Below are 12053 nucleotides of genomic sequence, written 5' to 3'. Positions count from 1 at the left end.
GGAGAGAAATAATTCACCAAGATTGATTTAAAAAGCGAGTATTGTCATATCAAAATCATAGAAGGAGATTAATGGAAAAATCCTTTCAAGACTTATGAAGGTCTTGATGAGTGGTTGGTTATCCCTTTTGGTTTAACTAATGCACCTAGTACTTTCATGAAGTTGATGAATGATATTCAAAGAGATTCTTGGATAAGTCTATAATTGTATGTCTTGATGACATTTTGATATTCAGTAAGACTAATGAAGAACACTTTGAATATATTAGACAAGTGTTACAAAGATTGAAGGAAGACAAGTTTTTGATTAATTTGAAAAAATGTTCATACATGAATAAAGAGATTGTGTACCTTGGATTGGTAATTTAATTTGAATATTTGAAGATGGATTCCAAAAAGGTCAAAGTTATCTTTGACTAGCTACACCTAAAAATGTTGGAGAAGTTGGATCATTTCATGGATTGGAAAATTTCTATACAAAATTCATTAAAAATCTCAGTTCAATATTTAATGCCATCACATAAACTATGAGAGGAGATAAAAAGGGTTTCAAATAGACACATGGAGCACATAAAAGTTTTGAAACATTGAAATAAAAGATGAAAAAATTGCCTACACTTTCTTTGTCTGATTTCACTAAGGTTTTTCAAGTTGATTGTGATGCTAGTGGAAGTGGCATTAGATCTATTTTGAGTCAAGAAGGAAATCCTATAGCTTTCTATAGTTAGAATTTGAAAGATGCTAAAAAAAGGTATTCAACTTATGATTAGGAATTTTATATTATTGTTCAATCTTTGAAGAAATGAAGACATTATTTGATGGCTAAATATTTTGTGTTATACGCTGACCATAAACCTTTAAAATATTTGGGAAGTCAGAATAAGATGCATCATAGACACATGGAATAGGTAGAGTATTTGAAAAGCTTTTCCTTTGTGTTGAAACATAAGAGTAGATAGTATAATAAAGTTGTTGATGCTTTGAGCAAAACAAGAAATTTTCTGACAGAGATCAGAATTGAGGTGCTTGGTTTTGATGATTTGAAATATTTATATAAAACTAATTTTTATTTTGTAAAACCTTGGAAATCTTGTAAGAATAAAATGCTAAGTTTACAAGATAAAGGGATTGATTATCTCATTAAAAAAGATATGTTGTTTAAAGGAATTTAGTTACAAATACCCAGAGGATCTATGAGAGATAACAACATGGAGGAGAACCATAGTGGTGAACTTGTTAGACATTTTGGAATTAACAATATAGTGAAGATGATCTGTGGCATGTATTACTAACCTTAGATATAAGGAAGTGCAGAAGATGGTTAAGAGTTCTAGAGTTTTTCAAACAACAAAAGGAACTTTTTAGTGGTAAAACGGAAGCACTTTAATAGGATGTAGGCCTCCACTTTATAAGGCACCGAGCCATTTAGATGTGGTGTAAGGACAATCTTGTATAACCCAAAAATATGCTTAGTGTTAGTTTTCTGTTTAATGTGTTTGTATTTATAGATACCCATATGCACCAAATAAAGATTCCAACTCTCATAGTTTCACGATTAGTTTTATGCATTAGTATTTTTGAGAACCTCAAGATATGTGCCAGTGTAGAAAATGGATTATTTTATGATTGAGCTATAATTATGATGAGTTAAATGGTTTAAGTTGGAGGGTTGATTTTAATTTAAATTTAAAGCATTCCAAAAAATGAATCAGGTCAAAATGTTTTATGGTTTCAAAGTTATTATAGTTTTAAGTTGCCTAGAGACCCCCTAAAAACAATTTAAAGTCATATTTGAGGCACAAAATGGCATTGTACAGGCTTGAAAAATGAGGGACAAGAAAGAGTAATCTTAGAGACTATAGAGTACTGAAGGAAAATCTAAAAAATGTAAACAGTTCATCAATCAAAGTCCCGGATCAAAAGTTATGCCTCCCAGAAGTTGGACTACCATTTCTAGATTCTTCTAATTTTGCACCGACTTTTGATGTGTCTTCTAGAACCTTCTACTTTGGTGGTGGATGTGCAATGGAATATTATAAAATTTACTCCTAACCCTAAACCTAATTTAGGTTACTTAAGATCATTTCTTACATTATAAAGGCAATTTTTGTGGAGCTTGGGAGAAGGTACTATGAGAAGGATTTTTCTCCAAAATTTGATAATATTGTAATCCCATAGGGCATGTAGTTAAGTCTATTTTTTCTATACTGAATATAATAGCATATCATTTTTGATAATAAAATTCTCCTTTTCCTACTGTGTTCATTTTTCTTAGGTTGTGCCCTCATTAAGTGGTATTAGAGGGGGAGTTATTGAGTGTGTACACAGGGCACCAGCTGAGAAGTAGTTTACATTAGGATTTTATGAAAATGCCTCCATGAAGGGAGCATGGTGAAAGGGCTAGTGGTATTCCCTTAAGGTTAGAGCCCTCTAGCAACAAGTTCAATCAGTGCAAGAGGAGATCTGTAGATGGATGAATCTTGTCATAAGAAATGAAAGTGAGGTAGAAAATAAAGAAGAAGGAAATGTTGTGTAGGAAGTAGAAGAAGAAAGATAAGTCCTAAACCAGGTGGAGGAGAATCTTTATAGGGTCATGTCCAAGTTGAGAAAAAGACCTAAACTTGAGGTCAACATATTCTCAGGAAATCTAAACTTGGATGAATTTATCAACTAGATCAATGAGATGGAGGAATATTTTGAGTATGAGGATATTGGAATTCATGATAAGGTTAAGTTGTCAAAAGCTAGACTGAAGGACCATGCCAACATCTAGTGGAAAGAGATTTAGTTAGAAAGTAATAGTAGAGAGAAGGAGAAAATCATAAGGTAGGATTGCATTGTGGACACACTAAAGAAGCAGTTCATTCATGTTGACTACGAGCTTCATTTGTTTAAGAAGATGCAAGGTTTAAAGTAAGTAGTAAAATCTATCTAGGAATATACAAAGGATTTTTAATAATTCTTTATTAGGATGGGGCATGTAAAAGAAAACAAGGAGAAGGTTTCCCATTACCTTAATGGGTTAAGACCTAGCATTTATGAGGAGTTAAATTTTCTTAGAATGACCTCCCTTAAAGAGGCATACCAATTTTCCTTGTGAGTTGAGCAAAAGATTAAAAAAATTAATGGAAGGAGAAGATGACTGTGGTCAAGGAGGAAGGGGTGGTTGTAGGTCTTTTGGACATCGAAATGAGGACCAAAAGAAAAATGAAGATGTGGGTACTAGCAAAAACCAAAGGAATGAGGGTCTCAACCACTCTCATGATCAAAAATTTGGAGACCAACAAGGAAGATGTAGAGGACATTGAAAAGGTTAGGTAAAAGGAGGATTTCATGGTAGATGTTTTCAATACAACAAAGAAGATCATCATGCCTATGAGTTCCCTCAATGCTAAGGAATGATAGATAGAAGAGTTGATGGTCAAGAAAGGGTTTCTCATGTGGATGATGATGCTTAGTTATTACATTCAAAGGATGTAGAAAGAGGAGAGGTTTTGGTTAATGAAAGGGTCTTGCTAAGGGGTGAGACTAAACCTAGACAAAGGAGGATTTTGTTTTATACTAGGTGCAAGTGTGAGGGTAAATGATGTGATGTTATTATTAATGGTGGGAGAACTAAAAAATTGGTGTCAGAGGAGATGGTCTTAAAGCTAAATCTCAAAAGGGAGAGACACCCCCATCCATATCAAATTTCCTAGGTGTAGGATGATCAAAAGGTCCTAGTTAGTGAACAATGTTTTGTAAAGTTCAAGATTGGGAGTTACCATGATGAGGTTATCTATGGCATCATCCTGATTGATGTATGTTATTTGTTGCAGGGAAGGTTGTGGTAGTATGATAGGCACGTTATACATGATAGTCTTGGAAAAACCTTCTATTTGATGAGGGATGGATTTTGCCACAAGTTCAAGCCCTTGATAAAGGAGGATGAAAAGGTATGTAGTAGTGCTAGGGTATGTCTTGTTAATGGAAGAAATTTTTTGGATGGCATGAAACATGAGCATATGCGCTATTCTTTAATTCCTAGAAAGGATAAAGAAAGTAGTAGTGAAGTTCCAATTGAAGATTTGGGTTTATTAAGTGAGTATGGAGATATCATATCTAAGAATGTCCCAAAAGGATTTCTACCAATAAGGAAAATCAATCATCAAATAGATTTAGTCCTTGGAGCTAGTTTTCCTTACAAGGTTTCTCATGGGATGACTCCTAATAAGACTAAGGAGTTGAAAAAATAAGTTTAGGAGCTATTGAGGAAAGGTCTAAATCAAGAGAGATTGAGACTACGTGTAGTACCTATAGTATTGGCACAAAATAATGGTGGAGAGTGGAGGATGTGTACATACTCTCAAGATATAAACAAGATAGCCATCAATTACTAGTTACCTTTTCCAAGGATGGATGATCTTATGGACTGCTTGAGTGGAGCTCAATACTTCATAAAGATAGACCTCGAGAATGGCTATCACTAGATACAAATAAGAGAGGGAGATGATTGAAAGACTACATTAAAGACCAAGGATGTTCTATCTGAATGGTTATTTGTTTTGTTTGGACTGAGCAATGCATTGAGCACCTTCATGTGACTTATGAATGAGGTACTAAAGATTTTTTTAGGGAAATTATTTTATTGTCTATTTGGATGATATCTTGATTTTCAATAAGTCTCTAGATGAACATTTGTTATGCATTTGTAGTATATGTGCACCCCTGACTGAAATAATGAGAGGGGATAGAAAAGAGTTCAAGTGGACTACAAGAGTTGCAAGGAGTTTTGAGTTTCCAAAGAAGAAAGTGATAGAGTAACCTATGTTCGCACTTCCTAATTTTAATAAAGTGTTCCAAGTGGATTGTGATGCTAGTGGTAGTGTTATTAGGGTTGTGTTAAGCCAAGAAGGTAATCCTATTGCCTATTTTAGTGAAAATCGACTAATGAAAAGAAGAAGTATTATGTTTATGATCAAGAGTTATATGCAATATTTTAGGCCTTAAAGAAATGGTGGCATTATTTGGTGTCAAAGGAATTGGTCTTGCATACTGATCATCAGGCATTACAATACCTAAATAACCAAGGTAAATTGAATTAGAGACATTTGAAATGGGTAGAGTTATTGTAGAGCTATACATTTGTATTGAAATATAGAAGTGGAAGATCTAATAGGGTTGTAGATGCATTAAGTAGGAGACAATTATTTCTTATAGAAATGTAGGTTGAGTGGTTGGGTTTGATGAAATCAATAAACTATACTCTGAGAATCCTGACTTCGCTAAAGCTTGGAATTCTTGTGAATAACATGTTACTCTAGATAAGACTAGGTGGTTGGATTACATGATCGAAGATGGTATGTTGTTCAAAGGTAGTTAACTATGTATTCCAAGTAGTTTCCATTGGAAATACAAGTGGGAAAGGAGTAAACTTATGAAAAGGGGGGTGAATCAGGAGTTTAAACTAGGACCCATAAAATTTTCACCTTTCATACATCACATGCATAATAAACTGAAATAACATATAAAGCATATGCATCAATCATCTAAAGATGTAATCAAACACTCACACTTAACACTAGATATGATTACCCAGAAACCCTTCAAATGAGAAGGTAAAACTAGGGTGGGGATCACACCCACAAATCTTCACTACTATAGCAAAAAACTGTATCCAATTAAGGTTACAATGGTTTTACCATGAACCATGATCTACCCTACAGATCATGATTCATGGTAAAACCATTGTAACCTTAATTGGGTCACAATGAAAGACACTGAGGAGGAAACATCAAGTAAAAGGAGAGAAAAGGAAAAATGCATCCAGTGATAGTAGCACAAATGAGGAAGATGTGGAATAGTTAGAAGCACTATTGGCTAGGAGATTCCATGGAGGCAAAGGAAAATTCAAAGGTAAGCTCCCTATCATATGTTTCAATTGTAATGAAGTTGTTGATATTGCTACAAGATGTCCATAGAAGAAGAACTACAAAGAAGGAAACAAGCACGGGAACAAGAGAGAAGATGATAAGGATTACAAGGAGAAAGGTAAGAGATGCTACATTGTAGAAGAAGATTATGATGAGAACGATGATGAAGTAGTCTATGTAGCCATGAAGGATGAATCAGATAAAGATGAAGATGAAGCAACAACATTGGTTACCTATGTAAACAAGAATAACAAGTGGATCATTAACAATGGATGCTCACATCACATGACAGGAGATAAAAGTAAGTTCATTACCTTTACTCAATATGATGGAAATAGTGTTAGATTCAGTAATGATGCTCCATTTCAAATCAAAGGAAATGGCTCTATTCAGCTCACAGAGAAAATTACATGTGATAATGCATATTATGTTGAAGGATTGAACTACAACTTGTTGAGTGTATCACACAATTAGGCAATATAGGTTGTAAAGTTGAATTTGGAAACAAAACTGCTAAGATCTATGATGCAAATGGAAATTTGATAGGAAAGGATGAACAAACTAGGAGTAATCTATTTTATCTTGATATGGAAGATGCAACATGTCTTGTTGTTAGACTTGATGATGTGTGGTTGTGGCATAAAAGGTTGTGTCATGTTAACTTTGATAATCTGATTAACATCAGCAAGAAGAAGAAGGTCAGAGGGTTACCTAAGTTGAAGAAACCTAAAAATGAAATGTGCAAACAATGTGAACTAGGGAAGATGACTAAGTCTAGTTTCAAAGGAAAAACATAAACTTCTAATGAAGTACTAGAACTCATCCATACAGACTTATGTAGTCCAATAGAAGTACAAAGCTACCTAGGAGACATATACATAATGCTATTTGTAGATGACTATTCCAAGATTATGACTATTATGTTTTTATAGATAAAATCTAATGCATTTCAAATATTTAAGTGGTATTTGGCCAAAGTTGAGAAGGAAATAGGAAAGAACCTGAAATACCTAAGGTCAAACAGAGGAGGTGAGTTTACATCAAAAGAATTTGAAATATTTTGCAACGATAAAGGTATCAAAAGACAAACATCAGCACCAAGAGTCCACCACAAAATGGTATTGCTGAAAAGAGGAATAGGTCAGTGATTGACTTTGCTAGAACCTTGATGATGGAGAAAAATGTTGCACTCAAATACTAGAGAGAAGCTGTAAGTACCGCAGTCTACACACTAAATAGAGTTCAAGTCAAGAAAGGTACAAATGCAACACCTTTTGAATTATGGTATGGTCAATCACCCAATGTTAAACATTTCAAAGTTTTTGAATGTAAATTCTATATTCTCAAAGATAATAGAAATGGCAAGTTTGATGCTAAAAGTGATGAAGGCATATTCCTTGGATACTCCACTAGAAGAAAAGCATATAAGTGTTTGAATACTAACACTAATAAGATTGTGGAGAGTGCAAATGTAAAATTTGATGAGCATGCAGCAGTTCAAATTGATGGGTCTAAGCAAATAGAGGATTATAGATCTTTTTTATACTTCTATGAAGAAATGACTATTGAAGACAATGTTGCAAATCAAGCTGGGAATTAGCAACAAATTTAAGTATTTGCCGAGTCTCAACCTGTGAATGTTGAGTTGCATTTAGAAGCCAAGCTGCAGAATGTAAAAAATGTAAATTTTGACTCTAAAAATAGTACATATGAAAGGAATGATGAAGTACTAGATGAAGAAGAACAAAATGACTCTGAAGCTAAAGGACCAAACATGGAAAGAAGGACATAACCAAGATTACCCAAGTATGTGAGAAGACATCACCTTGCAGAACAAATCATTGGTGACAAGGATGCTAGACCAATGAAAAGAAATAGACTAAGGAATGAATCATTTCTGCTAAGCAAGATTGAACCTAAAATAGTGAAAGATGCACTACAAAACATGTTTGGTTGGACCCATTAATTTGAACTGCTAATAAGAAGAGATAGATTAGATTGAGAATAACAAAACATGGTCTCTAGCTCCTAGACCAACTGATAAGAATGTGATTGGTACGAAATGGGTGTTTAGAAACAAACTTGATGAGAATGGAGAGATAATAAGAAATAAAGCCAGACTAGTTTGCGAAGGCTATGCACAAGAAGAAGGATTGGATTATGGGGAGACATTTTCCCCTATTGCAAGAATGGAAGGAGTATGAAAATTACTTGCATATGATGCATATAAAGATTTCAAAGTGTACCAAATGGATGTGAAGTCTACTTTTTTGAATGGAATACTGGAAGAGGAAGTCTACATAGAACAACCAGAGGGATTTGTAGATGAAAAGAACAAGGACATGGTCTGCAAGCTACACAAAGCACTTTATGGATTGAAGCAAGCACCTAGAGCATGTTATGAAAGGTTGCACAAATATCTTGTGAAAATAAGATTTGAGAGAACTAATGACAACAACAACTTGTACATCAAAGCTAAAGAAGATAAAGACATTTTGATATCAGAAATCTTTGTTGATGATATAATATTTGGAGGAAAAGATTTTCTTTGCAAAGATTTCACTGATCAAATGAAGCATGAATTTGAAATGTCAATGTTTGGAGAAATCAAATTCTTTGTTGGATTACAAGTACATCAATTGAAGCATGGTATATTTGTGACCCAATCCAAATACATCAAGGAAGTACTCAAAACATTTGGGTTGGAAGAATCACAACTAGTTAGCACACAAATGGCAATAGCCCATAAGCTATCCAAGAATGATGAGTCTACTGAAGTAAATCAAACATTGTATAGGTCAATGATTGGCAAGCTGTAATATGTTGTACATAATAGACCAGACATTACATTAGCTATTGGAATAGTAGCAAGATTTTCTACAAATCCAAGAGAAAATCAATTAATTGCAGTGAAGTGAATATTACGCTACCTAAAAGGAACTGATGACTTTGGTTTGTATTACAAGGGGAATGAGAAGTTTGAATTGAAAGCCTACACTGATGCAAATTGGGGAGGTAATATTGATTATAGAAAAAGCACCAATGGAGGAGCACTTTTCTTTGGAAAGAGGTTGATTACATGGACTAGCAAAAAGCAAAGTTGCACCTCACAGTCCATTGTTGAAGCTGAATATGTGGCAACTGCTATAAACTGCACCAATCTTGTATGGATCAAACATTTGCTACAAGGTATAAAGGAAGAAGTTACTATCATGCCCAAAATACGAGGGCAAAAACACACAATTTTTTTTTTTTAAAGATAAAAATGAGTAGGTTCACTAAGTTCGATAGGTTTGATTCATAGTTATAGTATAGGTTCACTAGGGTACAAGAGTTTGATTGTCAAGTGAAGGAATAGGTTTACTACATTCATCTTAAGTTTAAAAAAATCAAGAGTTGGAATAAATTGTTAAATTTAATATCGTGTTATTAAATTGATAATGACATTTGTTTCAGTAATAGGTTACTTGTACATTTTTTTAATTAAAATCATTGAATAACAATTTAAATAATCACCAAACTAACTACTTTGAAGAATAAACAATCCTTAGTTTTAAACTAAATCAATGCAAACTTAATCTTAAAATAAATATTAATGAAAACAAAACTTAACTAAATAAATACTAATAAAACAACTAACTAAATAACTTAACAATAAAGTTAAACTTAACATTAAAATTTACTAACATTCTAACTTGAGTGAATTTTAAAACTAATCCTAAAATAAACTTTTAAATAATATAAAAAAACTAAATTAAAATTTACTCACTAAAACATGAACTAACTTTAAAAAAGATGAAAATCTAAAAAGAAAACTTAATTTACGTTATCACTAAACTAACCTAAATTACCCCATTCCCTACATCACCTTTCCCCATGCTAACTTGGCTGTACAAAAAGAGCATGGCCCAAAGGTGCCCCTTCACATGCTGACCAAGGGATAAAAGGGAAGGTTCAAATGAAATCAATGTAGTTTCAAAAAGACTTAGAAAACGCTAGCACTTCCATCTAGGATTTTTCGTACTGCAAAAAGATAAGGGCAAGTGCAAGGTGATGTCACCCAATGAAAGTGATTTTGACTTTGTTTTAAACCTATTCAAGCCCTTCCTAAAAAGCTAGCGCCAAGTGGAAACAAGGAAGTTAAAGCTTAAAGTTAAGTTGGTAGGAAATAGATATTTGTTCTATGCTTTCATATTGATTTATTTATTTATTTTGTCTATTTAGTTATTCAAAATAAGTTTATTTATTTACTTCAAAGATAAATAAAGATTCCTCTAAGATTCTTTGTCCCAAGCGAGGAGAATTAATTTGTTTCCCATACAAAAACCAAAGAGAGTTTTTACTCTTGGGGGGAAAAAAATTTCAAGTCCTTATTTTCCTAAGTATAGACTTTCAATTTGACTAAATTGCCAAGGGGATTGAATTGTTTTTTTTATTTTTTTAAATTTTTTTTTTAATTTTTAAGTTAGATTAATCATACAGTGTAACAGTTTGCTATCATAATAAAGCAAGAGGAAATTTTTCTCCTAATAAGCACGAAGCCAAATCAAGTTCCCAACATAACCAAATTTTTGTCTTAACATTTTTTATAAGTGGATTTTTGCATAATTCAACATCATCATTTATCTCATTTCGATATTCATTCCTAAAATTGAAAAGAAGATACAAAAATCTCTTGAGAAGCGATATTACTCAATCACTATTTTATTGACAACCCAATTCAAAGGCTCAGCCGGGAAAGAACTATGAAGAAAACCTGGAGTTGTTTCCATTACAACAAAGGTTTTAAATGCAATTTACACAGGATTTCAATCCCAAAAATTTCAACAATCAAATTAAATTTTCTTCATGGCCCTTAACAAGGGACCTATTTCATTTTTTGCAATACATCGCTAACGTCGTGGAGGGAACGTAAACTGACCAGGTCACAAACAAACATAATAAGGAGACAAAATCAAACATTCATATCCATACTAGGTTTTCACAATAGGATTCAACATTGAATCAAAACTAGGGAAAGGTGGATGTTTCCAATAGGAGATGTCAGACACAACACCAAAATAGGTGCCCAATCAGGTCTATAAATGAAGAACTTCTATTCTTCCATTCTTACATGCCAAAACTCATACATGGTTTGTGTTGATAGGTAGGGGCCCATAACACCCTAGCCTCTCTCCCTCTTCTCATCTTGAGAAGAGACTCTACACTGTTGGAGTCCAATTGACTACCTTTCCCCAAATTGGCCACTTCTACCCTATCCAAGGGTGAGTAATGCCAAAAAACCCATACAAGAAAACTTTGAAATTCAAGATAAACATGAAAAAAAGCATTCAAAAAAATATGGTTTCAATCCTTCCCAAGCATACCCAACATACATACAAGCATACCAATAAACAACACAAGAACATAAGCATGAACCAAGCATGAAACAACATGAGCAACATGAACAAAGGAGATGAAGAACTCCTACCTTCACAAAGAGGTTATGGTAAAATGAACAATTTGAGAAGAGCTTTTCCTTCCTTGCCTTCAATCTTCCAAGACTTCTCTCTAAAAGTAGAGATTGGGTAACCACAAAAACTACTCCAAAAAGGGCCTCTAAATAAGATCCAAACTCAACCACCAAAAAGGACAATAACTTCCCCCACTCACCTAAAAATCTAGAGGTTTCTAACTCAACCAAACCTAAGGTTAACCTCTAAGCCCAGTTGAGGTTATTCAACTCATGGTAACAACTTTCAATTTTCACACTAAGTCAAAAATAGACTTTTTGAGTGACCTCAAAAGTCAACAAAAGGGGCTAGGGGGTGGAAAATGCCCCCAACCCATACCCATACCCCTTGGGTATAAAGATTTCATCTTTTAAGGCCTTAGGAATTGATTTGGGACCAAACAAATGCTAGGAATATTTAGGACCAACTAAAAACTCCAAAATGCAGATTAAGCACTAATTAGGATTAGGGGTAATTAAACTTGATTAAAAACAAATTAGCGAAAAGGTCACTAACTTAGTCTGACTTGGGTCCATAGGTTACATAGTTAACCCTAACTAGTATGTTGGAATGCACATACAATTCACGAGTGTCAAGTGACACTATAAGAACATGGTTACGAAACATTAACATTTATTTAATTACAAAAA

This window comes from Cupressus sempervirens, chromosome 7 (genome assembly GCF_028749045.1).
Source record: "Cupressus sempervirens isolate cs-2001-9-10 chromosome 7, ASM2874904v1, whole genome shotgun sequence".
Taxonomy (NCBI): Eukaryota; Viridiplantae; Streptophyta; class Pinopsida; order Cupressales; family Cupressaceae; genus Cupressus; species Cupressus sempervirens.
The sequence above is the reverse complement of the archived record's forward strand: the minus strand, read 5'-3'. Positions refer to the sequence as shown.